Raw genomic sequence first — 7018 nt, 5'->3', positions numbered from 1 at the left:
TCTTGCAGATAATCAGGACTCGGCTGATAAGTTGAAAAAATGATCCAAAGGAAGAAAGGTCAATGTTTAAAGCTGACTGCAAAGCTTGTTCTCATTCCATTGCAATTTGCAGTGCAATTACTTCAGTTATCAGTGATGGGATCCTTGCACGATCAAAGCAAGCTGTACGATACACAGCGTTTAGACACTGGAGTATGTGTTCCGCCATCGCGGTAGCGTTTGAACTGGCATCTCTTGAGTTTATTTCAGTAGAGACTTACGCTATCACCCTGTTGTGACTTAGTCTTTGAGATGTTTGGGAGAGGGAAACGACTTCACTGCTGGGAACTGTGGCTTTTTCCCTGGAAAACTCTCATCTTTAACTGTTGGGAGGGCTGAATTTCTTGGTCTAGTATGGTTTTGCCTAATATTTTATGGGGTGTTTAATGGAAAATGTTGCCTTAGTCTTAACATTTACACAAAACCACAGATCAATTTTATGTATAATAAATAAATATAGACAGTATAGAAGTGTGCAGCACTTCCATCTGTTTGAAATCTAAAATAAACTAGGGGGTGTGGATCCTCCGATTCCCCTATTAATGTTTTTTGCAAAGTCCCTCCCCCAGTTTTGAAAATATTTCCTCCTGAAAAAGCTGATTTTAGTCCAAAGGCATGATGGATGTCTTGTGACTTTGAGCTTATTTTACATTAACGTTAGATGAAAAAAAAACAGATTATCTTTAGCTTACATGCCAAAGGGGATCCTGGTTGCTGCGTTGTTCCCCATGGTTTCCTCACTGGGGGAATATATATAGGATATATATAGCATATGGTCTGTCCGGGATTTGCTGGCTTGGATTCTCCCTCCTGAAACCTCTCTCTAAGGAACAGCCAAGGAACTTTCCAGGAAAAAGCCCCACTTGACACTCGGGTGTCAACAACTGCACAGAAGTCAGAGCTTTAGATGTGGGCCAAGGTTTCAAACTGCTTTAAACGGAGTGCAGCCAGCCACAAAAAGGGTTGGAGTCGCCTCTCCTTTCTCTCCCCGTTCAGACATATCGGCGCAAAGATACAGCTCACGTAGCTAAACCCTGATAACGGGATGATGTGGCTCCTCGGGCTTGATCTGCCTTGGCTCAGCAGCAAGAACGCTAACGTCAGCATGAGGGAAAGGCTGGGAATGAGTTGGGTAGGATGGTGCCAGGTGATGAGTTAAAGCAACTCGGCATACCAGAGCCATTTCTCAAGAGCAAAATCTGTGGTGGGAAAATCCGGCAAGAACAGGAGAGCCTTTCTGCTCTTCAAGGAAGTATGATCAGTTGATTGGTATCAACTGATGAACAATTCCCCCTTTACTTTGTACAAAAGAAGCCTTTTACTTCTTCCTCTAGAAGTAAAAATAACTCATTTTAAGGGAACCAAAGTCATCCCCACCCCTCATAAAAGTAAAAACTTTTTCTACAGCGGCTGCCTATTCCTTTTGTGTGGGATTGTGGTGGCTGCATGAGCCAGCACTTGAGCACACCAGGTCCCTTCCTTCTGCAGGATGACAAGTCCTGCCCCAGAGATGCCCTGGGCTTCCCAGGCTGGGGCGCTGAGAAGTTGCCAGTTCCTCTCTGGTTCTGAATTCCCCCAGGGTTTCCTCCCCGGTCACACTCCAGACCGTCTCTGGTTCCTCTGGTCATGCTCCTTTCTAATCCTCCCTGCCAGCGCCTGCAGGCAGTCTTCAAAATACTTGTTAGGGAAATCATGACTCCTGTTTTTTATGTCTTTTGGGTACTTCTATTCATTTTTTTGAAGGATTTGCTGTTTTCTCAGATCCACATGACTGTCTGAGTCAGGAATTAGGGATAAGAGAGTCACGCTAACATGCCTCCATTGACATACTTCGCATGACTAGCAGAGCTCAGAACTTACACTAATGTATGTTAAAAATAAACGTTAAAAATAAAGCCTTTCCTTCAGCCGTGTGTCACAGCCAGTACCTGCCAGCCAGCACCGCGTGTCTTGGTGCAGAGCCACGCAGCCCCAGCTGCCGCAGGAATGTGCGGTTTCCCCCGAGAAAGCAGCCTCACATCTTGTCTCTCATCTCTCACCTTCGTGATTAATTGGAATTTGTGCTGGTAGTAAGTTCTGCAGCCTCAGAGTCCTGCAGATGTTTTGTCACGCAGCTGTAAGCAGCGTTAACGATCAGCATTCTTCAGGGTTATCTGTAATAAAGCACGTGTTTCTGTTGCGGCCGTGTGTCTCCCTGTGGAACTGCATGGCAGCAAGATGCCAGCTTCTAGTGTTGGTGCATCATTTGGAGATGAGCAATTCTTAATGTTTAATCAACTCTGAGTTTCGTGTGAGGGCTGAGAAATTTTGAGTTGGAGCGCAGGAGTTGCTGGTCAGCTTTGAAATATTAGGAGCTGAAAAGAGATCTGTGAACTTTCGGAGTGAGTAAAGGAGCCAGCTGACAGGCTGACAGATCTACATTTGGCCTCGGCTGATGGTACCAGCTGCGTACACAGGTCGTGCTTGGTGGTTGTGGTTTAAATGTAGAAGTGCGAAGATCAGAGCCCTTCCCCAACCATGTCTGAGCCAGGTGCCATGAGCCAAATGCTCTTTTTTACCCCCGACCCGCGCAGCGGAAGGGAGTGGGAGAGAAGATCAGCTGCTCTCCTCTCTCCAAACCCACGGCGAGTAGAGATGATGTTATTCTCCTTTCTTTCTCTCAACCTTGAAAGAGCAAAGAGTAACCGCAAAAAGGGAACACAGCATGAAGGAGGGGTGAATAATCTCAGCATGAGAAGATCATCACGAACACAGACAGTGTATCTTAGGGCTGCCCCAGAAGCATATTTACACAGTTTGGTGGATCCAGCCATTAAAACTGTGCTTATTTGTGAAAAGCTGCCTGTAGTCCTTCCCTTCCTCCCTGCCCCAAGAGCTGACTGCCAGTGCTCTCCTCAGCAAACTTCTCTTCCTTCCTCTCCCTGCATGCTCCAGGTTTCACTGAGAAGACTTTGTCCTCCTGCCCGGGCTTGCCGGTACCCAGTGCTGCCAGTATTCCTGTCCCTCTAGAGCTACTGGTTTAAGTCCTGCACTGGACACAGACCCAGAGCCTCATCTGGTTTTAGGTGCCAACCTTTGACTGCTGCCACTGGGATCCAGAGACCAAAACATCTTTGCATTGCTGTAGTTTCGCTTGTAACTACAATGAAATATCACAGAAGAGCTAACCAGGCATCTTTCAGGGTTTCATCACCTACATCCTGCTTGGCTGTCCTCGGTCACCAGGTCAGCAAGTGGGGTAAGACCGGTGGTGTGGTCAAAATTCCCCTCCCAGCAAATCAGGGTCGATGGAGCAGAGCATGAGGTCTGAAATCGCTGGAGTCACAGCTTCGGGGTCGGTGCAGCGTTATCTATAGTACCTGCTCAGCAGAGTACTGAAGTATGGTAGAAATCAAATGCTGTGTCTAGCGCTACAGCAAGGTCTAAACTGCAAACCCCCGCACGTGAGCGCTCCAGTGAATACAGCTGCTGTGGTGGGCTCTCTGATGGCGTGGGATGAAGAGCCAAGTAGAGTCCTTGCCTTCCTAATTAAAATCCCTATGGGAACAATTTCCCTACTGTAAAAATGAGAAAATGTGAATATTTGTTGCTGGGAAACACATTTTTTCATGACTGGGACAAGAACTGAGTGTGTAACCCAGCTGGAGTATTTAAAGAGGAACTGAAAGTATCTGAGTTTTTCAAACGTCACTTTTTGGTAATTCTGTGGTCTCCATAAAGGATAATTTCAATGTTTTTATCTAAAAAGCTATGTCTGCTGACTGTAAACTTTCCTTCCTGTTATTTTTACATGAGTCTTTTCAAGAGATCCAAACAATTCTGAGAAATCAGGTCATGAAAGGTGCTTCTGCGTGGTCCTCGCATGCCAACCACAGGAGACTGATTTTCTGTTCCCATTGCACCGCTGGTCATCAAAACGTCCGGCACAATCGGCAGGTGGCACAGCGGAAAGCAGGGATAAAGGGGTAGAGTCAGCCAGAGAATGAGGAAAGGACAGGTTACGCTGAGGTTTTATAAACTGATGGCTCTCAAATGAACTTTGTGAGATGGACTTCATCCTAGAGGACTTAAAAAGTGTTCCCAGCCAACTCAGAGATGTTTGCAAAGGGGGTTTTGGGAGGGAGGTGAGGTGCTGGCAGGCTGAGAAAGGGGGAATGTAGGCTCAATTTAAAAAAAAAAAAAAAAAAAAAAGGAAGGGCTTGGAAATTACAAGCTAATTAACTTCAGTTCCTGAAAAACAACATCAAAGAGACCATGGAATAAGTAATTGTGAAATCATTCGTAAGCAACTATGAAGAAAATACAGAGGTGAATACCACGCAACGTAGATTTGTCAAGGACAAATAGTTTCACTTTAATCTCATTTCCTTCTGTGATGGCTAATAGGCCTTGCGGGGAAAGAAGCAATAAATATGATAAGGCTTTTAACGCCTCCCCGCACCCCATGGCAGCTTCATCCCCGCTGCCCGTTGGGAACGATCCCCGGCCCGGGGACAGTCACCTGCCGTTTGCTGTCACCTGGGCTTCTGCACCCGCCTCTCGTGGGTTTTAATTTCAGTAATAACATGCAGGAGAGAATAGAGAATTTAAATCTGGAGAGCACGTGGAGGTGGCGAGGGCTAGGACTGGGGTAGGGATGGAGTTTCCAAACGACCTTGAGGATTTGGAGGAAAGGGCTGAAAAATCAGATGTGGCACAGAAAGGACCAGGGCAGGGTCGCCCAGCCTGGCAGGAATAATCGGGAGAAGCAGATGGGGAACAGCTGGCTCGGAAGCGGTTCCTTCGGTAGAAATAGATCTGCAGCAATAGATGATCACAAGCTGGAAGTGAGTCAGCAACGCCATGGCGCTGCAGAAGAAGCCAGAGGGGTTCGCCATCCTCTTCGGCACAGCAAAACCCTCGGGGAACATGCTCCCCATTTTTAGGCACTTCAAGAAAAATGAGGCTCAATGGGAGAGAATCAGATCTGGAAAATACCAGAGCTGACAAGTTGTTTAGTCTAGTGGGAAGAAAACTAAAGAGAGGTATTTTCAGATAGATGGTCTGGTGTGCAGAAGGGAATATTTATCTTTACATCATTGATGCCTGGTGGGTAAGGGAAAAAGTAAAGATCCTTTTCCTACCAAACGTTACAGCTTCCAGTGCAAACCACTGAGCTTACAATGTTGCAAAACATGCAATAAATAAATCAGTGGGAAACCTGTTGTTTTCCCAACATGTTTCCTAAACCAAATTCAGACTTAAACCAAACAAACCCACCCAATTTGTCCAGGGCAAAAGATCCCAAGGCAGAGAGCAGCTCTGGAAACCGAGCTTCCTTTTCGGCTATCTTTCTGTTATCGTGTTAGATACTTTACATTTCCTTTTTTCCCCACTCCTTTCCAAAGTTGACTGTGAAATTTCCAGCTTACTGCTTTTTTAAAACCCCATGTTCAACAGGAATCACTTGAAATTAAGATTAATTTGGTGGGAGAATGGTGTGGAATATCATAACTGGGGCTGTCTGCGATGGTTGGGATGCGTCTCTACAGGCACATCCTTGTTCTGGCAAGTTACTCTCTAGACCACCTTTAATAAAAAATCAGCTGTCGTTGATTTTAATAACATTTTGCTTTGAAAGAAACAGCGTACAGCTGGTAACATTTTGATTAACAATGCTATTTCATTCTCATTTATTTTCTTTTAAAATAAAATAGAGAACTGGCAAGCAACAAAAATGGAAACAATATCTTGATATTAGAGAAAGATGGGGTTTGTTTGGTAGGGTGGATTCTTTGGTGGTTTTTTGTTATTCCTTTATGTTTCATTTCAAATGAAACTTCAGAATTTGCCCTTTCATTCTAATTCAAAGTATTTCCCCCAGATTACCAGTCGTTCCCACAAAATTATGAAGATAAATGGTTTCCAGGCGATTTCCTTTATTAACACCTCAGCCTGCCACGCTGCGGGGAAAAGTGAAAATGCTGATTATTTTTTTTAAATTAAGAAATACTCCACATTTATACACTCTGTTAATATTTCTTGCTGTAATACAAATTATCGTGGCAAAGACAGGCTTGCTGGCAGGAGGAGCTCTGCCAGCACTGGCATCGAGGTCTGACTTTGCACTGATCTTTACTCTTAAAGGAATTTAATTTGGAGATCGGCTTCACCCTGCTTTCTGTGTGGGGATTTCTGTGATTTCAGCAGTCGGCACAGGGCCTTCTGCTGCCTTTCAAAGCAGAACTGGCTTTGCCTGGCTTAAATTCATGGGCTGAGGGCAGAGACTGTCCGTGAGCTCCCTTTCCGTCATTTCCCACTGGAGAGCTACTTCAGCACAACCCTCCAAAATCCACATCCCCCGAAGAAAACTGGATCGCAGCTATTTTTGCTGGGAAGGGGCAAAGACGGGAAATTTGTTATCGCTGCATCCTGCATCTGAGCAGAGAGTTGGGTTCAGCTCGGTTCAGGCTGCCAGAGATCTTCTTTGCAAAACAAACCCCTGCCTGCCGGCCCTACACCTTTGGCTTGTTTTTAAAAGCACGAGGCTGGCCTGATGGAAACAAAGCAACGTTTGTAGCCCTCTGCAGTCACCAAATTAAAATCCCTCTCCCTGCGGCTGCTCAGCCTCACGTTTCGCTGGTTAGGACATACCGTTGAGCGTCCAAACCCACGCCGAAGCTGTATTTCTGCTATTCGTGGTGCGTGTGATTGAAGAGATGAGCGTGAGACGGTGCCAAACCAGAAAGGTGGAGAAGTGCTGGATGAAGGGAGACACTCGGCTGTGGGTTAGCAGTCCTGGAAGGCAGATTTGATGGAAAACTTTTAGCCGCAGTGAGAGCTGTCCACAAAATCTCAGTTTAACTCAGCTTGAAAGTTGCAGAATTAAAAAAAAAAAAAAGAAAAATACCCACGCCGAAGTCAACAATAACTTGCTTTGACATTTGTTCCCGGCGCTCCCCAATCCCCTGCTTGGGAACCTGCCTCGTTGGCCACGGGG

The 7018-nt window shown here is 45.7% G+C and overlaps 1 long non-coding RNA gene across 2 annotated transcripts; it reads right to left on the bottom strand.

Annotated features, from left to right (window-relative positions):
• Positions 1-4397: 4397 nt before the first annotated feature.
• LOC140650947 (uncharacterized) lies at positions 4398-7009 on the bottom strand. 2 transcript variants are annotated; one of them, XR_012042208.1, is made up of 3 exons: positions 6929-7009; positions 6673-6816; positions 4398-5005 (listed from the first exon to the last, which is right to left on the bottom strand). It is a non-coding gene; the product is annotated as an uncharacterized lncRNA (long non-coding RNA). The 2 variants fall into 2 exon arrangements; XR_012042209.1 differs by having other exon boundaries at positions 6933-7008.
• Positions 7010-7018: the final 9 nt, after the last annotated feature.

Source organism: Ciconia boyciana, chromosome 4 (genome assembly GCF_034638445.1).
Source record: "Ciconia boyciana chromosome 4, ASM3463844v1, whole genome shotgun sequence".
Taxonomy (NCBI): domain Eukaryota; kingdom Metazoa; phylum Chordata; class Aves; order Ciconiiformes; family Ciconiidae; genus Ciconia; species Ciconia boyciana.
The sequence above is the reverse complement of the archived record's forward strand: the minus strand, read 5'-3'. Positions and strand labels throughout refer to the sequence as shown.